Raw genomic sequence first — 25,705 nt, forward strand, 5'->3', positions numbered from 1 at the left:
GGTAGGTGGAACATTTAATGGTCAAGGTAACTTACTTACGACACTTCCCTTAAGCACCTCAAGATAAACAGGTCTCTACATGCCCTGTCACAATCTTAAAAGTACAAGTAGAGATCTTAATGGGGTTTACCCCCACACACAATTCAGATAGTCTCAACCACACCTTCCTCCATCATGACTATACCACTGAGATGGCTGCTAGTATAGGTGGTACTACATTCCAAGGACAGGATTGGGCAAGGGGCATTTCATTACCCTGAATCAGCTCTCAGGTCAGCTGTGGTCAAGTCCTTCCAATGACCTCCTCCAACACTCTAGCCCTCATGACTGAAAATGATTATTTTAAATGTAAGTGGATTAAATTTCCAATTAAGAGACAGATAAGAAAACAAGACTCATACATGTGCTGCCTAAAGGAGACACACTTCAGGTTGAAAGAAACAGACTAAAAGTAGAGGGACAGAAAAAGTTATGTAAATGGAAATTTAAAAAACTGGGGTAGCAATACCTATATCAGACAAAATTGACTTTAAAACAAAGGCTATGATAAGAGACAAACACCCAGCAATCCACTTTGGGGTATTTATCTACAGAGACCAAAAATACATTTGAAAGATCACATGCATCACTATGTTCATTGCAGTGTCATGTACAATAGTCATGTTGCGGATTCAGCCTCAGTGCCCGATAGATGAATGAGTAAAGAAAAGATGGTACATATACACAATGGAATATTAGCCACAAAATCAATGAAATCTTGCCATCTGCAACAATATGAATGGAATCAGAGAATATTCTTTTAAGTAAAATAAGTCCAACAGAGAAAGACAAATACCATACGATTTCACTATTAGTGGTATCTAAAAAAATACAATAAATGAACAAACGAAACAGAATTAAACACATAGGTACAGAGAACACTCTGATGGTGACCAGATGAGAAAGGGGTTGCCGGGGTGGGGACAAAGGGGAAGGGATTAAAGTGCATGAACTGCCAGTTATAAAAACAGTCACAAGAATGTAAATTACAACGTCGAGACTATAATCAATAATATTGTAATAACCACGGATGGTGTCCGATGAGCTCCAGACTTAGAGAGGAGTGACTGCCTCAGAAGTTATATAAACGTCTAATCACTATGCTGAACACCTGAAAGTAATATAACATTGTATGCCAACTATAATTAAAAATAAAAAAATAAAAATACATAAAGGAGATATGAAAGCTTATTATATTTTCAATTGTATCTTTCATGATTAAAAACATATTTCCAGGTAATTTTACTGTTCTCAAATGGTATCTATCTGAAACTTCCCAAAATAAATGAAACAAATATTGTTCCTAAGTCAGGCAAAAAGGATGAAGGCAGAAAAAGATGAGAAAGTTTCAGAAGAAAAGTTGGAAGCTAGTAGAGGTTGATTCATGAGGTTTAAGGAAAGAAGCCATCTCTATAACATAAAAGTGCAAGGCAAAGACCAAGTGCTGACGTAGAAGCTGTGGCAAGTAGATCACTAATGAAGGTGGCTGCTCTCAACAATACATTTTCAATGTAGATGAAACAGTTATATTATAAGAAGGTGTCATCGAGGACGTACATAGCCTGAAAGGAGAAATGAACGCCTAGCTTTAGAGATTTAAAGGACAAGCTAACTCCATTGTTAGACGTTCATGTAGCTGGTGATTTTAAGTTGGAGCCAAAGTTCGTTTACTGTTTCAAAAATCTTTCTTTTTTAAATTTAATCTTTATTGTATTTTTTTCATGCCATTAACATTCTCTTACGGTTTATACTAAATCTACTCTGACTGTGCTCTGGAAAGGGAACATAAACGCCTGGAGGACAGTGCTCTGTTTACAATGTGGTTTGCTGGATTGTTTAAGCTCCCTGTTGAGATCTACTTTTCAGAAAAAAAAAAGACTCCTTAAAATATTGTTGCTCACAGGCAATACACCTGTAACCCCAGAGCTTTGATAGAAATGTACAATGAGATTAATGTTTCTTTAAAGATTTTATGTATTTATTTTTAGAGATAGGGAAGGGAGGGAGAAAACAAGGGAGAGAAACATCCATTGGTTGCGTCTTGACTGTGCACGCTCTGACCAGGGTCTGACCGGGTCCTGTGGCCTGACCGGGAATCAAACCAATGACCTTTTGCTTTGTGGGATGATGCGCATCCAACTGAGCTACACCAGTCGGGGAAGGTTAATGGGGTGTTTTTAAGCCCATTAACAGAAAACTTCCATCTTGCTGCCCACAGATCTAGGCATACTTTTGACTTTTAAGTCTTATTATTGAAGAAATACATTTCTTAAGGTTTAAAATAGTGATTTGTCTAATGGATCTGGCCAAAGTAATCGGAAACTTCTGGAGATGGTTTACTATAGTAGGTGCCATTAAGAACCTATGTGGATGTTAAAGTATTAAAATTATCAAAAGGTTAGAAGAAATTGATCCCAGCCCTCATGGATGCCTTTGAAGTGTTCAGGATCTCACTGGAGGAAATAACCGCAGGTGTAACAGAAACAGCAAGAGAACTACAGTGAGATGTAAGGTGTAACGATGTAACTGAATTGCTGCGATCTATCAATAACTAACAAACCAAGAGTTAAATTTTATGGGTGACCCGAGAAACTGGTTTCTTGAGGTGGAATTCACTGCTGGTGAAAATGCTGTGGGATGTTGAAACCACAACAAAAGATTTAGACTATTACATAAACTTTGTTGGTAAAGCAGTGGAAGAGACTGGTAAGACTGAGTCCAGTTCTGAAGGTCCACTGTGGGTGAAATTCTAGGGAGCAGCATTGCATGCTGCAGAGAAGTCATTCACAAAATGAAACGTCGGTGCACACAGCAAACTTTATTGTCTTATTTTCAGAAATTGTCACGGCCACCCCGGCCTTCAGCAGCCACAGCTCGGACCCAGCAGCAGCTGTCAAGAGTGGGGCAAAATTTTCCACCAGCAGAATTTTTTAACTTACTGAAGACTCAGTTGATGGTCAGCATTTTCTAGCAATAAACTGTTTTTTTAGTAAAGTGTGTACAATTTTTAGATATAATGATATTGTACAATTTTAAATTATTGTGTAAACATACATTATTTTGTATGCACTTGGTTACAAAAAATTGTGCTACTTGATATTTGCTTTATTGCAGCTGTCTGGAAGTGAACCTGCAAAGTCCTTTGGTGTGCCTGTAACTTGTTTTTAACTTGAAGAGGAAAAATTTTTGTCCAAAAATACCACAAAAAAACACAAAAATAAAAATATATACTGTCTGTTGAATTTTAAAAATTAATTTTTTTCTGAATTATTTTACTTGGTAGTTTCAATCTCAAAAACATTATACCAGAGGAAATAAAAGATAAACAGTATCAATATTTAAAAAGAGTGTATTAACTTTTGCAAATGTCATTTTAGAATGTTTACAGTAAATGAAATAGGTACAATGGATCATGTCATAAATCTACTTTTAAGAAATGTGTTTGCAGGCCTGGCTGGTATAGCTCAGTGGAATGAGCACAGGCCTGTGAACCAAAGGATTGTGGTTCAATTCCTAGTCAGGGCACATGCCTGGGTCGCAGGCCAGTTCCCAGCAGGGGATGCACAAGAGGCAACCAAGCACTGATGTTTCTCTCCCTCTCTCCTTCCCTTCCCCTCTAAAGATAAATGGATAAAATCTTTTTTAAAAAAAAGAAATGTGTTTGCAATGTATTAAGCATTATTTTCTAAGTACCTATTTGTTCTCAGTGTATATCATTATTTTTGGTGACAGGATATTATTTTATTAGATAGCTGTACTTACCTATTATTGAAAATGTATTTGTAGTTTTTTACTATTATAAAAACATCCTTTCTCTTATGTATTCATGCATTTTACTGAATATTTCCTTAGTAATAAATGGCAGCTATGGAATTAATGAATCAACGATAAGAAAAACTTCAGGGATTTTGGTCCACATTAAAATTTCCTCCAGCTAATTGTGTAATTATATCTATTGTCTAGATATAATGTGAGAACTTTTAGTAGCTTATCTTGTCTGTACACTATGTACCGAGTTTTGAATTCACAAACAAAGCAGGGTTTGAATATCTAAATTCATACTAATTTTTATTATTGTGTTTTAAATTCAAGCATTCTCAAACTTTTGCCCATCATTACATAGAGTAACAGCTGAGCAAACTACATGTCATTTGAACCCAAGTGAACAGTGAATTCCACATCCGGCAAAAGTGCTGTGATCCAGGTGGCCTGTCATTCCCATGTTTCTAGGATACAGGATTCAGAGTGCATAAAATTATCATATCTAGGTTGTGTTTACTTATTTTCTTTAGTAAGAGATTATTATTGCTTAAGAAGATTGCACATTGTGATAAGAGAAATTCTAGGCCATTCCAATTAATGCGATAAAGGGGAAAGTAATAATGTGTATTACCTGTGATTACAAAAGGGAACCAAGCAAGCACTACTTTTTCCTTAAAGTTGAGTATTAGAGAAATTATGTGCTTTATAATTGTATACACTGAAAAGTGACCGTAGGTGGTGAATTATATATTTCCTAAAATACTGGAAGAAAAGAAACATACACACACCCACATGTAAAAGAAAAACCTGAAGTAAGCACACACATTAAAATATCAATTATGATCCAAAATAAATACTTTGTATTAAGCATTAATTATGCATAGAAATTGTCCTGCAGTTTCACACACATCAACTCATTTCACCCTCCCTTCTAACTGTGGCAGATGTTGTTTCAGAACTTAGACTCTAAAGCCAGACAATGAGGCATTTTCCTCAGCTCTATCACTTGCTGGAAGTGTTACGTTACTCCAGTTAATTGAACAATCAAAGGCCTCAGTGTGCTCTCTTGTAAAGTGGGGATGATAGCAGCACCTGCTTTTAAGGATTGTTGAGAGGAATGAATATGTTAAATGTATAAAGTTTTCAGTCAAGTGCCTGTCGTAGTAAGCCCTCAATAGAAAGTCATATTAGTTTTGGAAGATCGTGTACATTTGCTTTCTAGCTCACTGATCTGATTTTTTAACAGCACTACATTTGCTGCATGTAGACTCTAAATGTCTATTTTAATTCTGCTTTAATAATCTTTGGAAGTTTTCTGAGTATTTTCCCTCGTGATGTTAATTTGTTAATCTATCAGGGATAGATTGACCTCTACAATCTGCCTGACACTGTTCAATGCACTGTAGTTGTAACTGCAAACAAAATTATTGACATGTCTGTCTTTATAAAGTGACATTCAAGTGACAGTGTCAACAAAAATAGAATGAAAAATATGTATTATGTTAAACAAGGTTAACGTCTAAGGAATAAATTATAGCAAAGAAAAGGAGGTATGTGTGTTTGTGTGTATATATTTGTAATCTTAAATATTGTGGATAGAAATTTCAATGATGACCATTTTTAACTATTACCAGAGGGAAATGGGGGTGGGGGGAAGGCAGGAGAAGATAAAGGGGGGTAGATGGTGATGGAAAGACATAACTTGGGGTAGTGAACACACAATACAATGTACAGATGATGTGTTATAGAATTGTACACCTTAAGTCTATGTAATTTTAGTAAACAATGTAACTCCAATAAATTCAATAAGAAAAGAGGCAAAGGTAGAATCATGCAGATATCTCTGTGAAAAACACTCTTAAATAAAGGGAATCTGCATAAAGGTTCTGAAGCAAAAGAACATCTGCTGTGTTCTAGGAACTGAAAGGAGGCCCTGTGCAGTTATCAAAATAAAGTAAGGGATAGAATAGTAGAAGATGAAGTTACAGGTCCCAGAGATCAGGAGCCTCATGGGCAATGACAAAGCGAAGGTGACTGAGCAGCCAACAAGGTAGAGGGGTAAGTAAGGGAAGTAAAGAACTTCAAAGCTCAAAGATGAGGACAGTAAAGATCTAACAAAAATTGAACAAAAAAAAGACAAAGTGGGGTTGAGGGACAGTGGAAAGTGGCTGGAGTGGTTTTCTTGAACAGGAGAAAGGAAGAGGAGCTTGTGCATAGGGTAGGGGTGACCTTCTGTGGATGAAGGCATAGCCAGTACATCCTTTTCATTAGGGTAGAATACCACATATAAGCACGCAGAGGGAGGCATGTGTATTAGCACACTCTGATGTACTAAAGCCTTTACTGAAAGGTTCCAAACAAAACTAGCATCCAAGTGCCATCGCTATCAGGCCTTTAGCTAGTTCAACCCTATTCTAGTGAGGTGAGCGTTTCCTGGGCTCTCTAGGGTGATAAAATCTTAAGGATTATGTGAGAAAAATATCTAAACCTGAAATGCCACAATAATTTTATCTCCAGTTCTGCACAATGATGATTTCTTTGTATGAACTAATAATGATTTTAGCTAACATTACTTGGATACTGACTATGTGCTTGTGAAATATGAATTTACTACCTTATTTAAGTTTTTCTTCTCATTTAATGTGCACATCAATCCTACCGGGTAAGTATGGTATTGTATTTTTACATGAAATATAATATCTTGTCCAAGATCTCATTTCACAAACAATATTTTAATCAATATGTCATAACTGTTAGTTTATCTTGTCCCATCAGTTATTACACTTTTGCCCTATGTTTTCCGAAATATATGAGATGTAAAAAGATGGAATCTGAAAGTCTACCAATTAATGGGAGAAAGGAAAAGAGGCCCTTTAGAAAATATAGAATATTTCCTGCTTCTCACCCCTACCACCTAATGAGCTCTCTTAATTAAGCTTCTACTTGTGTTTTGTTCTCTAATTCAGTGCTGTATGCCTTTTAGTGAGCGAAGATCCCCAAACCGCAGATTAAATCCTCCTTTAGACTTAACTTTCAGGGGCTGTTTGCATTTTGATAATGTCTTGTTCTCCATGACATTTCAGCTTGCAATTGGGACAAATTGCATCAGCCAAAATTCCAGTTGCTCTTTTTCTTGGCTAAGATTTATTATGTTTTAAGAGCTCTCTGTGTTCATTAAATATAAAAGCAAAGAAAGCCAACTATTACTTTTCCATTTTCTGAAGTTAAGATTTGTTTATTGAAAGGGCAAGTCATGCTAGAGTCCAGAACATGGTGAGGACACCATTTTAAAAATAGGGATGGTTGTTTGCTTTAATGGGTAATTATAGTTTGACTCTTCCTTGTCCATTCCAGAATTTCATGAAAATCTGTGTTCCAACAGAAGATACATACATTAAGTTATTTTTAAATTGCCAAGGGAAGCTTAAACTACCTTTAAATGTTCACAATAACATACAAGAAAGCTATTGTAATTATTTTTCTACAGAAGAGGGATGAAGTTTAAAAAGACATTTTTCTTGTAGTTTGCTGTTTAATAACAGAAGTATATTTTTCATCCAGATCTGACTAAGAAAATAATCTATTTTTTTTCACTGAAACACATCACTACCTCAGTATATACCCCACCCATGTACTTGAATTTTGAGGATGAATATGACAGGAAAGAAAAATGAAGATTTTTACAGAGAAAAAATTACATATTACATATTGCTCATCCCTGCATAATTTATAATTATAACTCTGTGAATAAACTCCTACAAGGCATTGGGCTAGTTTTCATTAATTCATGATCCTTTTATACTAAATAGGTCCCAGAGGACCACCACCTAAACACCAAAAGTACGCATGGAAATGGTACTGCTTTTTTATGACTTGAGTAGAGGAAGAATTGAAGAACCTCATTTAGAGTCAAAATAACCTCTGGGGGTTTTAGTCATTGTTCCACTTTTCAGTTGTGTGATATTTGGACAAATATACTCCATTTATTAACTGGGTTTTCTCCAACAGAACAAGAGTTTGGCCGATACTTTGTACCTCACAAGCTTTGAAGACTTTCGTAATAGTTATGAAAAGAACTAGCATTTATTTATGTTTGCTGTATTTTAGACATGAATCTAGGAACATTATATTTATTCATTTCTTTAATTTGCACAGGGCCTCATGAGATAGGTCCCATCATCTCTGATGTTTTACAAACAGGATCAAGAAGTATGGAGCTAAGTCTCTATGGAAGGCACCCCAGGAAATCAGACTCCAGGGCCACCGTTGTTCATCATTGGGTTTGGCTGCTTTTATCAAATGGAAGCACGGTTTGAAGGTATTTCATAAACTGCTATTCAACTGTTAGTTTTCATTAATTATGTATAATGTTGCTTTATTTCATTATGTATGCCTAGAATACATAGGCACTGAATATTTTTAATCTAAGCTGTCATTTACTATCAATATATTAAACATGCTTCCATTGTAACTATTTAAAAAACTTCAGAGTAAGGTATAAAATATATCCTCTATATCCACACAATCCAAATAAATGGTCTTGCTTAACAATATTTCTTTTATTGTAATTGCTTGCATGGAGCACTTTTTTTTTCATTTGAAGGCCTTAACAAAGAATGCAAAAATAACTTTGTGTCTCTCTAAGCATAAGCCTTCCGGATTGGTTTGGGCAACTTTCCTCTCTTATGCAGGACTCTTATAAACGTTAAGTGTGATCCTCCCCAGTTCATCCTTGTGGCTGAGATCGTCCTGCTCATCAGATGATCCGTGCGCCATTCACCTCTCATGCAGAAACAGCAGAGCCACACAGCAGAAGGGCAGATGTGAAGATAGTCTTTTTCTCTTTCTATTTCTCAGGGCCATGTGTTGATCCGCCAGCACCACGGAACTGCGGTCTCACCGCTGGGCAGCTCCGTGAGGCTCAGCTGCTTTTTAGATTCATCAGAACTCCAGAGGATTTTGTGTAAGCAAGAAATAACTGTGTGGGTGAATGTGTGTGTGTGTTGACCTAATTTGACATAAACTGATTTTATCCTGATTTAGACATCATCTCACATAAGCTCTGGACCATTTAAGCAATAAATGGGTATCTGTTGTTGCTGTTCTTATAATAGATTTTTATCATAATTGCTGAAGTTACCATCATCATTGAGAACAAACCATTACATTATTCAATCACATTTTGCTTCCCTACTGTATAACTGGGGTTCACTTAGTAAGGACGGGGATCATTCAGCTTTTCCCAGCTGCCTGCCTGGGGGATGTACAATCATGTTTATTGATATCAAGTATTGGAAAGTCCACCAGAACTTCTTCTGAACATTTCTCACATCATCAGAATTGTGGAAGCTTCTTGACCCCCATATAGTTTCAAATTTTAATTTTTCAAAACTTATTGTTAAAACACAGAAATTAAGTGATTGCTGAACCACAGATGCCTTGGACTTCAAGCAGTAGATCCTGCTGTCATTCTGAATGCTGGTGTTTGCCTTTCAACTTGATATAAAACTTGTTTATTTATGTCTTGTGAAAAAAATAGTCAAAACAGTGACTGTTTTTCCATGGAGAGCATAGCTGATTCTATGTGCTTATCAATTTTCTGACAAGCACATTTGTGCTATTATTTGCTTTTCATCTGAAGTCAATGGTTGAGGGGTATTCATTCTTCATGCTCCACCCACAGTTTTCATGCTGAAAACTCACATTAATGGGCATTGCATGAGACCACCACATCTCGGGACCTCTACACTGTGGTAAAGGTGGCACTTTAGACTTGTACCTGCCATTGCTCCTCATGGTATCCATTTTCTTATCCTTGGGGTGGGTTTTTATGGTTATGGGCAGGATAATTGTAAACTACATTGCAATGTGAAGAAAAACTTAATGAATAAAGGAAGAACATGGAAGTTCTCTAAGTGTAGCAGAAGCACAGAGAAGCTTTATCTTTGCAATTAATATGTTATTATACTGGTTTGTCGAAGTCCCTTGCTGTGATATTTCTGGGTCTCCGATGATAAAGTGTAAGAAATTTTGTAATTCTCTAAATTCTCAGGAAAGTTACTTTAAGGCGTTACGTCAAATAAAGCATTATTGCATGAAGACCTTTATGTGATATAAAGAAAAACAATAAGCAAAATTTAGTACATTAATGAAATATGTAAATTGAATTTCCTCAGATCCATCTAATTTTTTCAGAACATCTAATGTATATCAATATCAATTAGTATTTTTATGATGTGACTTTCATCAAAGTTTCTGATATTTTAAAAAGCTACTTTCTCCTAAAATGTACATTTTGTGTCTATTTTATTAGCTACTCCAAGCCTGGAATCTGACAGAATGCCTTACACAATAATGAATCTAAGGATATTTATTGAATAAATTCATTGAAATACCAAAATATAGAACTTTTCACTACTAAGAGTGAATGACATTATGAACTATTTCAGTATTTCTGAAGGTCAATTTTGCAAATTTTATCAAAATTTTAATAATACATTTTAATGATATGGTTTCATATCTAGAAATTTACTCCATAAAATAGCTTTGATATGGGTAGAAAGCTTGTGTATAAACATACATTTTACAAAATTAATGAAAATATTTTGTTTGGTATTTCATTTTTATGTGTATTTATTTATGTAATATGTGTTTTATAATATAATTTATATTTAAAAATTGTAAATATACATCAAAGATATATTAATTAATGAACTACAATGCATGTGTACTTTTAACACTATTAGCCATTTAAAAGTGTGTAGCAAATACCGATGTACTAACTAACAATGAAAGATGTATGGTATGTAATTAAGAAACAAAATGACTCTAAACATTCCCTGTAAAATAAAAAGAATAGTTCTATGTATTCACCCATGAACAGTCTCTCTCTCTATATATGAACAATTTTTCAAAATGTATTTAATAAAGATTGCCTATTAGAATGGAGTGGAAAGGGTTTCATTCACTCTTTTTTAAAGTAACCAAATACATAAAATTTTTTAAAAGATTTTACATTGACATTATTTCATCAATAAGTTTTTATGAGATTAGAAGGAAAAATATATGACAACCCAGAAGTGGCAAAGTGGAATCATAATCTACAGTTGAAAATAACATACACAAGAATGATACTTTAGATAACTGTATTAAGGATGCTAAGTAATCTGTTTCAATTTTGTTTTCGAAAAACTAAATCAATCTGTAAAACTTTCCTGCTTCTAATTACGAGTAACTCACGAGCCGGCCCAGAACGGGCCCACGCACAGCGCCCTCTCCCTGACTGTGCTGTCGCGAACTACTGAAGCTGCCAAAACTTTAGATTTTTGGAAATGCTCTATTTAGAAAAGTCCTGATTAATTCAGTATATACTTCAAATGTCTCTTTCTTCCAGGCAGTTTTGCATGATAATAGAGTATTTTTATTTCTTAACATTTCAAATTCCTCAGCTTTTTCATCCTTTTACACCAAAAATCACAATTATTTCCATAGCAACCATGCTCATTGTTAGAGGTAGGAATCTTGACTTCTGTTGGGTGTTTTTTAAGGGGCAAAGGAATATTTAAACAACAATAGGTGTTATTTTTTAAAAACTGTCAAGAATCTAGAGAAAAAAAAGTATTGGATGGTTCATTTAATAACCTACACTAACTTACTATCATGAGTTATAGCCAAAACTAAACATTATTGTTTCTTTAGTGATTTCCAGTTATAATTAATACCTCCTTTTTGGCACTCATAATCACTTTTTGTAGCAAGAGACAAATCTTAACATATATAAAATGAAGATAAATACTTTCATATTTTAGTTAGAAAATCCATTCCAAATATTTAATTTTTGACACATTTTTTCTTTTTTAAAATTATAGTTGTCACACAAATTATATTAGTTCCAGGTGTATAACATAGTGATAAGACATTTGTACCTCTTATCACGTTACCGGGAAAGAATTCTTTTTCTTTTCAGCTCTCTCCAAAATAGTATGAACATTTTTTAGTATAATATTATATATCATAATTTAGGAACAAAAACATTTTATTGTGATGTTTTATGAGCAATGGATAATAAGTATTTACCATAATACTTTCCTGAACACAAGAATGACGCACATAGAAGCAAAACTCTTTTCCTGCAGCTTCTGTTACTTGAAATTGCTCCTTGGCAGCACTGGGTGGAGATACTGAGTTAGTGAAGTGGAAGGGTATAGGTTTTCATAATACAGCTTTGTTTGCAGATGTTAAGTAATTTTAGCTGAACATTCTTGAAAAATCATTATCACAACCACCAACAGAACACACGTTAAAGGAGGAAAATGAGATACAAACTATCAGGCCGGTCATGACCTATGTCACAAAACAAATTGACCATAAATCCAAAGTTACTGGTTCCCTTTCCAATGGTTGGCTGTTCAGTGAATCGGTAAGTAAAGGGTCAAACCGCTTAAGTGAGCCAAAGTTTAAACATATGTGCTTTACCCGTGCATCATGCCAGTTTACTGATGAGATTTTGCACTTTGAAAAACGTTATCTTTATCTGGCTCATTAACATATTAAATAAAATTTTACCAAACAACTATTATTGGAAAAGTGAATACTGTAGCCTTTTCAGTAATAAACGTACATGTTCTTTGTTTCACAATTTAGCAAAAGTGACAGATTGTGAAAAGGTTAGAAATAATATTAAAAGTGGGAAAACTCTGGAACTAACATTCTGAAATTCTAAATTCAAAGCTGAGGATTAATCGTATAGTGCATTGCAAAGTCCCTTTTAGGACCAATGTGCTCAGCATGAGGATGATCCTCAACCAAGAGAGCAGATTGAGCTCCCTCTAAGTTTTCAATGAGGTCCCGCATCGTGGCTAATTACACTACTATTTTAGCTGCCTGGTTAACAATCTCTCCCCTCTTTTCTCATCCCTATTACCATATTAAAGCGTTTTCTTGTTTATTTGTTTCTTCTATCACACCATATGTGAGCTTCTCCAAGACAGGAATTGTGCCTAGGTTTTCTTTGAATCTCAGGCCAATATTTGGCAAGTGGTAAGAATTTGATATATATATTTTAAACTTTAGTGCTCCAAGTTGATAGACAAATCAAAGACATAAAAAATGTCTATTTGTCCGACTTCCCCAAAATCACTTTCTATGCCATTATAATATATTTACACTGAAATAGTTTGACAATGGAATGCTATATAGATTTGAGCAGTTTACAAAAGAGTTTAGCATATGCGATGTTATTTCATTTTTAGGTCGACATTAAAGATATTCCAATGATATTTTAGGAAAATCTACATATCTCACACTCTATAGTCACTTCTATTTTATAGGTAAGAGATGCAAGCTTCAAAGTGCTTATGAATTGTTCAAAATCAAAGTAATAAAAACTAGGACTCAAGATCAAAGATAAAAGCATTTCAATGCTTTTCTCAACCTTGGGATGTCATTTGTTCTATGTCCCAACAGTGTGACTCCAGAAGGAAGCTGAACTCTTCATTTACATGGTACATTAAGATATAAATACCCACACTTCAGGAAAACAATTTTGAAAGAACTGTTTACTTTTTTGCTTGTTTATTTTTAACAAATCTGTAAACCATGAGTAACATAACATAGAAAAGTTAAATTTTGATAGCGTGTATGAGGATTAAAAGTCACAAAATCAGTATACTACAGCCTCTACTTCCCCAAATGTTTTAAAATAAATTAAAACGTTTTATTTATGTAATTATAGAGCAATTATATTCACTGCAGTGAAATCAAATGGAAGATATTAAATTGTATTTGCAATACTACTAATCAGCATGGTAGTTGGATATTTGTATATAATGTACAATATATAAGGAGTCATGAACAGATAAGTTTCTTATATGCCAATATCCATATAATATGTTTCCTATTCAATCTGAAGATAGCCAGAAGTTGATGGTCCAAAGTACTTTAAATGCTCAAGAGCAAACAGGATCAATCCAGATTTTTATATCCAATGAAAATACATCTCAAGAATACTTGGGAAAGACATTTGCAGGTTTAAAAAATAATAACATTTGGTAATAGCTATCAATATAAAATAAACATTAAGGGTAATTTTCAGATTGAAGAGAAATGTTAAATGAAAGTCAAACTTTCAGAAAAGAATAAAGTAAGCCCTGGCTGGTGTAGCTCAGTGGATTGAGCACGGGCCTGTGAACCAGACAATCGCAGTGTGATTCCCAGTCAGGGCACATGCCTGGGTTGCAGGCTGGTTCCTTGCAGGCTAACTACCAGCAGGGGACGCACAAAAGGCAACCATACATTGATGTTTCTCTCCCTCTCTCCTTCCCCTCTAAAAATAAATAAATAAAATCTTTAAAAAGAAAAACGCACTCTTACCCTTCACTTTAAAAATAAAAAATAAAAAAATAAAGTACATTGAAAGTGCTACTTAAGTAGATAATTATAAAAAACGAATATAATCTCTGAATTTCCTAAAACACATGGTGCTGATCAAATCCATATAATATCCTCTTCATAAAGTTCTGTGTTATCAGGCTATATGTATATATATATACACATGACATATACACATATATAATATATATGTGATATATATGACATATATATCTGAAGTCTGGTAGCCCTGTGTCTTACTGTATTTTTCAAATGGTGCCATAGTTTATAGTTAATTGTCTATACTTTAGATACTTATAAGTGTTTTGCCTTTATGATAATAGGGCTTGTTCCTCTTTCACTATAAAAGAGTTTCATGTATGTAATAAGACCATATTTGTTCCAGGAAATAAACTGGTGTGAATTAAAATACACTAAAAAAAGATGCTTTGAAATTACAGCAAATTTCAAAAACATTTATCCCATCACTATCTATAAAATGTCATTATTTCTATACTAATATATCTAGTACTCTTTCAAAATTTTAAAAGTACCTAAAATTAAAGATAGGTTGAAAACAAATTGAACTTATGATGAAATGAGCTCTTATAAATCTGAGGTCTGGAGTCAGAAAAAATAGAGAAAGAGAGGGGAGTGGAGGGGAGGGGAGAAGAGAGGAGAGGAGAGGAGAGGAAAAGAGGGGAAAGAAGATGGAAAGAAAGAAAGAAAATGAGAGAGGGGGGAGAAAGAAAGAAAAAGAAGAAAAGAAAGAAAGAGAGAGAGAGGGAGGGAGGGAGGGAGGAAGGAAATAGAAAGCTGCTTAGGAATTCTTCCTAGGCAATGACAAGGATTTTCCCATCAATGTAAGATGTGGCCACTTGAGGTTGAATAAGGTTGATATTAGAAAGTTAAATATGATGCTGTACGAGGTGTGTGGTCACTTCTTGTTAAGGACATTTATACGGGAAGTAGTTCCCAAAATGTTCACCAATGTGAATGTGTGTGTGAAACTTTTGTAATATACTTTTATAATATATACATTTATGGATACCTTTTATAATATATTAATATATAGACAAATTTTTCATATATCTAGCACCTTTTATTATATGTGTACATATGTGAAAATGTGTGGATGTGTATTGAGACTTTTCAATACATAGGAATAAGAATACAATACATAGGAAAACTTTTATAATAGATACATTTTATAACATATAATGTGTGTGTCATAAAATGTATATAGTGTTAATCCCCTTGGGTGTAACCCCTCTCTGCACTGACAGTGGAACCAGCTCATCTGCGCACCGAGTGTAGAGTTTTGTGATAGCATATCAAAATTCTCCACTCTTTCTGCTCCCCGTGGTCACTTGTCTTCATAAACTTTCTGTATCCTTAACTTAACAACTTGAGAAAGGAATAATAGTTAATGAAGTGCTTGATGGAACAATTTAAAATTTTCATGGGGTAACGATCACTTTTTCTGGTTCTGGAGGATTTAATGGGTACTTTTTATTTCATGCATTTGTGTAGATGTTGGACTTGGTTTTTACCGCAGAAACACAGATCAGTGCTGATTCCTCTTACTAAGATTAAGCAAGTGTTAAATACGGGCTTGTACAATACAGGTGCTCTTTATAGACCGGATAAGCCTTCTCTTGTAATTCCTTCATATTTATTATTCAATGTTTAAACAGGTCATATTATCCCATGGCTTTCCTCCATAATATAAACTACAATACTATTAATATTTGTTTAGACTTAATTCATTCCAAGTAACATGAAAGAATTATTTGGTTGGAAAAAAGATATTTTTATTCATGCTAGAAGTGTTTTACAACATGTATGGAGAACAATTTGAAAATAAACGTAAAACCTTAAAATGTTCACATTATTGAACAGAGTAATTTTTTGAAGAATAGAAAATATATAATGACAACTAAACTCAGAACTAGCATCAAGAATATGTATTTCACAATCATATATAATAGCAAAATATATATGATGATGTAAACAATCAAAATATGTGCTTGGATGTGGTACATATTTAATTGAATGCTGTGCTGTAATTAGGAGTAACTTTACAGAAAATTATTTAGTGACAGAAAGAATATTCATAATATGTATAAAAATGCAAAAGCAACCTTTAACATACTTGATATATATATATATATATATATGCACATATATAGCAATAAACATACACATATGCATAAGCATGATTATCTATAGGAAAAATACTGAAAACATTATTTCAGAAAGATAAATAATGGTTATCCTTATGTTTTTTTAATTTCCAAATTATTCTGAAGAGTATACATAACTTTCACATTAAGAAATTTCAGTAACTTTCAAAAAGAATAAGTGTTTGAGGTACGAACTGCATTGTGAAATGTCCCCTAAAATGGCTGATACACTGTTTTCTTATTGCTTTATAGCACACACAGAGTGCCTCCTTTGTGCCAGGTATTGTGCTGTTAGGAGCTCATGACTAGGTGCAGAGAGAGGAGAATAAGTACAGCAATAACAATGCAGTGAAATCAGCATTATCATAAATATTTGAATAGAAGCCAAATTAAATCCAGAGAAAAGTTTTACTTATTTTGAATGTTTCTTTTTATTATAATCATTAGTCTTGGATTTTTTTATTTTACTGTTCATATACTGCACATTCCTCTAAGGGTTTGTTCTCTAGTGACCTTGATTTGCTTAATGTTTTCTAAATTAACCCTAGACATTTATAATGCATTTCTCACCACACGGCTGCAAAAGAAATACAGATTTCACAACTTTTCAACTACCTCCTGGTAATATTAATTTGTTTTCAGCTCTCCTTTCTGGAGCATTCATTTAAACAATGGTTTCCTTGGCAACGTGTTCATCTTCTTGATTCAGTTTCAGCCTACTTACAGGAGCACAGATTTTCATTTTGGAAACTCCTGGGTTAAGTGGGTATGTTTATACTTCTAAAATGAAGGCACAACTTTAATATATTTATCAAAGCTACTCAGTCTTCTTATGTCTATTCTAATTATGCCATTTTCTATTATTTTATTATTTTAATTTAATTTAATTTTATTTTATTTTTGTTCAAGTAGTTTTCTGTCTTATATTCCCAGTCCTACCCGCCCCCCACTCAGTGCTCCCCGCCTCCCTCCCATTTCCACCCCCCACCTTAGTTATTGTCCATGTGTCCTTTATACTTGTTCATGTGAGTCCATCCCCTTTTTCCCTATGATTCTCTCCCCTCTCCCCCCTGGACCCTGTCAGCCTGTTCCGTATTTGAGTGTCATTGGTCATATTTTGCTTGCTTGTTTGTTTTGTTGTTTAGATTCCTGTTAACGGTGATATCATATGGTATTTGTCTTTCACCGCCTGGCTTATTTCTATTTTTTTTAAAGAGAGGGTACTAAAGCAATAAAAATTGGAACATTTGATCTGACTGATGTGGCTCAGTTGGTTGGACATCATCCAGCAAAGCACAGGGTCACCAGTTTGATGCCTGGTCAGGGCACTTGCGCAGGTTGCAGATTTGGGCTCCATCAGTGTTTCTCTCTCGTATTGGTGTTTCTCTCCCTCTCTTTTCCCTTCCTTTCCCTCTTCCTCTATCTCTCTCCCTCAAAAAAAAAAAGAGGAACATTTATTCAAATATTATGGGAATCTGGAATTACACCATAAAGATGCAGAAAGTCTGAGTAATCTAACTTAGAGGGCTACTGAAACATTATTAAATTATTTACTATTCACACGTGGTTAATCTAAATTCAGCAAAGTTTTATAAAAGAACAGAAGAAAACAAGCCTTTTGCTAGAAGGCCATAATTAGTGGACATTTTAGACAAAAGCGTATCAGAATCATATTGTTTCTTTTCACATTTAGTCCTGTTGCAGACTGTCCTTTTGTTCTGGACATTTTTTCCCTCCAGATATATGGAGTGAACAACCAGTTTCATAGTTATGATATAATGTAGACTATGTTTCACCTGAGACCATCATTCATTTTTCTACCCTAGGAAAACTATGTTAGTAAGGTTGCACTTCAGGGTCTCCTCTAAATAAGGGGAATACAGCATACGAACAAGACATTTATTTTCTGTTTAGCAGAGGAAGACCAGAATGTTTTTAATTAAAAAATTGTGGGGGCAGAGGGGAAAATGATTTTAGACTTACAGAAAAATGAGAGAAATAGTAGAGAATTTCCTATATAGGACAATACTCTACTGAATTCTGTAGGCATCTGTAATGCAATGGTATTTGTGGATCTAAACATAGAAAGGTACAGTAAAAATAGAGTAAAGATTTAAAAATAGAATAAAGATTTAAAAGATTTAAATCTTTTTAAAGATTTATAAAGATCTAGCTTGATCTACCATCAAGCTACATCTGGGAGTGTTGTGAGTGAGAGGGCAAGCCCCTTAGATATTGTCCACAATGGAAAAAAAATTCCTCCTGAACCAAACATCCTTTCATTTCGTATGGGAAATTCAGCTCCAGTTGGATCTTATGGGACTACCATCTTGCATGTGTTTCATTGTTGACAAAAAAGTCATTATGTAGACATGACTTTATTAAAAACCATGAGTTTATACTAATATGTTAGATTCCAATACAATTCCAATAGGTATATTTTAACCAATCTTCTTCCCTTTTCCTAAATCCTTTCTCTAAAAGCCAGTTGGGTCTAAAGCTGAACTTTCTATTACATTATACTATTTCTCTATTCCATTGCTATATGCTTTAATATCTGGTCACAATAGACTAATCATTCTCTGTAGTCTCTTTTCTAGTAATTCCCTGGGTACTCTTGCTTATTTGTTTCATTCAATGTAATCTTTAACATAAACTTGTCTAGCCATATAAAATAAATTATTAGTATTTGTCTTGAGATTGCATTTCATTTATAAATTAATTTAAGGAGAACAAAATTATCGTGATATTATGTCTTTCTCTCTAAGTACAGGAGTCTTTCAATTTTTTTAAATATATTTTGTGTCTTTCGGGAGTTTTAACATTTAAAAAAATATTTGCTTCCCACATTTCTTGTTTAATGTATTTCTAAGTATTTAATTTTCTGTGTTGATACAAATGGGATTTTATTTATCAATTTGTTTTCTGTTTCTATTTGTGTATATGAATGCTATTAATTTTTAATGCTGCATTTATATCTTTCCACTTCACTATATGATTTTATTGAATTACTCCTTTCATTTGTTTGCTGAATATACTATATTAGTTTTCTAGATATGCTATCACATCTTCTACAATTGGAGATTGCTTTGCTTCTTCTTCACCCTTTCTAGTGCTTCTCCTTAATATTTCTTGTGATGTTATATTGGTAAATAGCTCTAGTCCAATGTTGTATTATACTAGAATTGAAGAGGTACTGGAAATAAAGTCTGTGTTTCTGACCACATTGAAAATTCCTCTTGTTTTCACAAAACACTGTTTTTAAGATTAAGGTAAATATGGCATGGCTGATGTGGCTCAGTGGATGGAGTGCCATCTGGAGAACTAAAGGGTCACTGGTTTGATTCCCAGTCAGGGGACTTGCCTGGGTTGTGGACCAGATCCCCAGTGGGAAGCACATGAAAGGCAAGCACACATTGGTGTTTCTCTCCCTCTCTTTCTTCCTCCTTTCCCCACTCTCTAAAAATATAAATAAATAAATAAATATTCAGATAAATGTAACTTTTCATTTTAAGAATGTAACCCTCTGCTTTTTTAGTATTTTTTTCTCCAGAATGGATGTTGAGTTTTGTCACAGGTTGTCTTCAGCACATATGAAGATCTTTTTTCTTAGTTATATTAATATGGTACATGTTAATGGAACGTCTAATACTGAAGAAATTTTGCAGTTCTAATATAAAATCTCTGATGATGTATCCAATGATGTATTGGTTTCTTAATATGATGTTGAATCCACTGTCTAATATATTTGTAGTTTCTGCATTAATATTTATTAGTGAAGTTTTTCTTTCTTTGTATTTTATTTGTTCTTCCATGGCAAGAATGATGAGGAAGATTTATTTCCTTCTCTCTGGCCTGGAATAAATAATGGAACATTGGGACTAATGATCTTTGAAGAATTAGTAGAATTACTCTGTAAAACTGTCTGAGTCATGCACATTTTTGTGAGGTACTTCTTATTATCTTTATTTCTCCTATGGAATTTGTTATGGATAAACATTTTAAACTCCCATAGGGTCAATTCTGATAACCTGATTTTCCTCAGAAAATATTCATTTCTTTTAGATTCTCAAACATATTTGCAAAAAGGACTATGATGTAATTTTGGGGGTTTCTTATTTTAAATAATTATTTCTCTCATTTGTCTTACTGTGTATTATTTTTGTTCCTCTTTTTTTATTCTTGATAAAGGTATTTAGTGGTGTGTATATTTTCTTCACTATTTTTAATAAACTGGGATCTGATTTATTCATTAGATTAAATTTTCTACTTTGTTCATTTCTGTTTATTATTTCTTTCCTTGTGTTCTCTTTTAGTTTACTGTGTTGTTATATTTTAGTGTTTGAAAATGGGTATTTAATTTTGTGATTTTATTTTTATCTATAAAACTGTTTGATGACATTAATTTCATTGTTGTTTTATATACATCCTTTAGATTCAGTTACATGTTTTTTAATCTGTAAATTCAGTTTGTAACTCATTTTCAAATAAAAGCTGGTTAGTAGAAATTTTAAGAATTTTTTATTTCCATGTGAATAAATATTTCTACTTTTTAGTTTTGTTAGTTATTCAGTTATCAGATATTATATTTTTTGTAATACTGCTGCCTTTATGAAACTGATATAATTTTTGTGAATATATATGGGCACTGAAACTCACTATCAAAATCCATTTACTTACTAACAGGTATTGGATTTCAATAGATACATAGAAAATTTACTCTATTTATTACATTGTTTATATCTTTTATTTTCTCCCTTATTTTTCTACTTCATCTGCCATGTACTGTTATGTAGTAATTCTTTGATTGTTTTTATGTTACTGCATATGTTTCCTTTCATTTTTTATGCTTTTTGTTTTTAAAAAGGTAACTATGTTATTTGGTGGATACCTATCCATTAGTGTTAAATCTTTATTGAAAATCTTGTTTTTCACTATTAAAATGTATCCTGTCCTTTGGAATTAGTCTATGCCTTAATTATAAGTAAAGTTTTCTAAGCCTGCTCTCTTTTACCTCTAATTTACCTGGTATATATTTATTCATTTATATATTCTTAGTCTCTGCATAATTTTGTTTCATGTGTGTTTCTCGTAAAAGACCAATACTTGAATTCTATGTTGTAAAGAAAACTGAAAGTTATTTTCTTTTAAATAGGTAAGTGAAGCCTATTCATATTTGTTATTATAACTGTGTTTGGCCTTAAATCAATGAAGGCCATTTTTGGCCTTCATTTTTTTAAAATTTGATCTGTGTCTTTATAGAATGCTTTTTTTATCTTAGTTTTATTTTTAACTTTCTTTTTTAGGATGGTTTATCTTTTTATTCTAGCTGACAACTTTTCATTTATGACATTTTTAAGACCCATAATCAGAATTTCCAAACGTAAGAATGTCATCACTTGTTATTTTGTATATCAGGATTATTTTTTCAGTATCCTTGAGGTCTTTATTTTTTCTTCATTTCTTTTACCTGCCTCTTCCACCTTTAGTTGCATTGTTTTTACTTTATCAAAATATGTACCATCTAAACAAGACTTTTCCTCTCATTTTCAACTTTTCTTTAGTGTAATGCATTCATTTACATGTTTAAAAACAATTTAATCTCTGATCATTTGCAGAAAATATTTATTGAATATTGTTTTATTGTATTTCTCAATAGGGTTAATGAATGTAGAATTCTGTAGGTACTTGCATATTGAAACCTAGTTTTGATATTAGAAGGGCAGTTTACATAGCTGTAGAATAAGTTCACAATTGCTTACTAATTTTTTGCATGGTTTGGTGCTTTGACAAGTATTTTATTAGTTTATTTGTTTTTTGTGCATTGTCAGTTATTTTATATTTTTGTTTCAAGTTCTTATATTTAAGTTAATATTTTATCTCTGAAATCTAGTGGATTTACTAAAGTACATTTTGGAGTTTATCATTCTTGGTAATTTTCCCAACTACCCTGTGGACCCTTTCAATTTTGTGCACTCCAGTTGTTTCCTTTTTTTTAATTGTATCTTTTTTTTGAGGTAACATTGCTTTGTAACATTATATAAGTTTCAGGTGTACAACAGTCTCATTCAACATCTGTACATGCTTATAGTATGCTCATCCCCAAAAGTCTAGCTAGTTTCCATCCATCAGTAACTGTTCATTAATATTAAATAATTAATAACATGACCTTATTTTTATTTTTTTAATTTTTTAGCACAATTTTTGTTTTTTTCAATTTATGGTCTGTTTCTTGTGAAAAATGTGTTCCATTTTTGCCCTTTTTTTTCATAGAAGTTTAATAATAAAGATATTATTCCTTCTTCCCTTTCCATTTTCACTACTTTCTCTGTTCCTTATTTCTTCTGTCTTCATGGTATTTTTCATTTTATTGGTTATTCATGTATTTTATGCTCATTATTGACACTTTATTTTGTATACTGTCTCCTGGAAATCTTGTAATTTATTCTTCAATCCCGAGATAATTTTGCCTTTTTTAATCCATTTTATTACTGAGTTCAAATAACTCCTTAATGTATTTATCTCTAGTTGTTTTATTTTGTTGTTTTGGTTTTTGTTCCTGTTTCAAGGTCTTTTTTTTATGTTCTAAAATATCTGTTTAAATATATTTAATTCTGTTTGCCATGTAGATTACAATTTTCTTCTGGGTCATGGTTATTTTGTTTTAATTTTGTCTTTCTCTTTTCTGCAATAGTTCTCTAGGGTCTTTGCTTTCATTAATGTTTATTACACTGAGATGTTTTATGTGTTTCTTAATTTAATAACACTTTTCTGACAGTCTAGCAAATTCCAGGTACTTCAGCAAGGCTTATTGGCCTTTTTCTCTAGTGTTGGGTGTTGTGATTTTATTTTAGTTTGTAGAATTCTAAAACTCCCCAATCTTTGTTCTTTACCATCTAGTTACCAACAGACATTTTTTCTTCCCTTTGACTTTTTTTTCTCTTCTCCAGAATTTATGGGTTAGGACTGTCTCCTCAAATTGTGCTTGTTCTTTTAAATCAGCTTGCTGTGTTAAACAGACCCTATTCTTTTGAATCACAAACACATGGCTGGCACTTTTTATGTTTGTCCCTTTAAGAATTGAATACTTGCAATACATAGTTCACAGGCTGGTATTCTTGATTATGTTTTCTTTTCGTTTTTTAATATTTTATTTTTAAAAGATTATTTATTTATTTTTAGAGAGAGGGGGAGGGAGGGAGAAAGAAAGGGAGAGAAACGTCAATGTATGGTTGCCTCTCATGTGGCCCCTACTAGGGATCCAGCCTGCAACCCAGGTATGTGGCCTGACTGGGACTTGAACCACCGGCCCTTTGGTTCCCAGCCCGTGCTCAATCCACTGAGCTACACCAGCCAGGGCACTTTTCCTTTTTAATGGCTTTACTTTTTTATGGAGGAGTTAATTTTCCCAGTATCACCTCACTATCTGTCTTTTTCCCTACTATCCCGACACTGACATTTTTTCTTCTCCTTTTCCTCAGAGTTATTTAGAAGTTTTAACATTCTTTGTCTTCAGATAATCCTGAAGATATGGAATTCAGTAGAACTTTTGGTAATGTGAGGTCCTCTTATTTCACCTGGGGAAAAAAATTGAACAGGAGCCTTATTAGGTCTCTATTTTCTACAAAGGGCAGTTTCCTAATTAACATTCTCCACTATGTGCTTATATTAGCATTGGAAATTAACTTTCACTGGCTTATATTCTCTTAATGTCACTCAAAGAATTTGAAGCTTAATCAGAATTTAAACAATAACTGGATTTTAAAATATTTCTGTGGATTTAATGTTGAGCAGAACAAGGTGATCTCTGATTTATATATTCCAATATTAAAAGCAAACCTGCTCAAAATGTCTTTTGCTTCTATTTCAATAAATAATCTTCACAATATTTTTCAAATTACAGTCTGACACTTGTTCTTCTTTTCTTATCCATCAAAGATGATATAAATAAAGTGTCAAAGTCACCAAGAAAACTGCAGTTTAGTATTAAAAATAAATTATATAATAGACACCTTGAAATTCTCATCAAGGGGCTATTCAAGAAAAGATAGTAAGTTTCTCGGGAAACAGATCCTAAAGCACATTTTCAAACTAACACTTTATCAGGAAGGGTGATCCTAGGGAGGGCAGGGTGAGGGGGGAAGGGCAATGGCAGAAGTTGAGAAGAGTGAATTAAGGAAAACACACACAAGGAGATGCCTCATAGACTGGGTAACATGCTGAAGAAAATAGATGATATAACTCATGTAAGACATCTTGAATACAACCCTTACTCTCACGACAATCAAGAAGAAGCACAAACTGTTTATCTGTTAGATCCTTCCTGTCTCCTCTTTTTGTTGGTAATTCTGCCCATATGTCACCTGTCCCATCCACGTCACCATAGAGAAACTAGAGCTTTGGTGGTTTATTTCCTTGGGCCTAAGTTTAAGACATGTTTTTCTTGCTGCCTTTCTTGATGTTTTTTTCAGCTCTATGTTGTGTTCTGCTCAATGCCACCCTCATGCAGAGTCACATCAGCAGCACAGGTTTCATGAACTTGGGAAAGACATGAGCCATCAGTGAGGCAGCTATAGCTCAAAGTCAAGGTAAGTAGCATAAGCTCAGAGGGCAGGTGAGACTGAGCTTATCTGAGATAATGCATAGTGAAGCTCTATTTATAGTGCCTAATATAAGACTTACACATGCCAAGTTGTTTAATGTTAACTTATAATTTAATAAAAGATGCAGTGTATAATATTCTTATTTTAATATTCTCTGACTTTGGGCTTTGTGATGTGTAATTGATTTTGTTTTTAAGTTAAATATAAAACGGAATACAATAAAACATTAATTGAATTTTCTTTTCCTACAATATATTAGTTAGAAAACACAGATAACCAAATAATGCTGTTTTGTTTTTATAGACCAAAATAAAGATTTTTCATCTTTTATTATAATGTAAGAATATATTGATTCTTTCATTTCAATGTGTAAGGCAAGAATAATATCCCTTTTATTTTAATGGTAATTTCCTTCTGAAAGCCAGAACAAGAAGCTGAGCAGATTCTTTCTCTTTATAGAATGAATGAGCAATTTTACTTAGTGTCTTCCTTGATAGAGAACAAATTAACTTGATGCACATGATACTTTGGGAGCTGTTTTGTTTATTTTCATATTCACCTTTAAACTTTGAATACACTGACCTTTCCCCCCTGCATACATGGTGTTATTGAATTAAAATTGAGTACTAATATAATGAAATACAGTTTGCAAAGATTCTTTCTAGATCCTGAGTAATTCCACTCACACAGTACTCCAGATATTGTGGAAATTAAAAAATATCCCTTCAACAAGCTCTCAATATTGAC

The sequence above is a fragment of the Sturnira hondurensis genome, unplaced genomic scaffold (assembly GCF_014824575.4).
Source record: "Sturnira hondurensis isolate 20B ecotype Veracruz unplaced genomic scaffold, ASM1482457v3 Scaffold0015596, whole genome shotgun sequence".
In the NCBI taxonomy this organism is placed as follows: Eukaryota; Metazoa; Chordata; class Mammalia; order Chiroptera; family Phyllostomidae; genus Sturnira; species Sturnira hondurensis.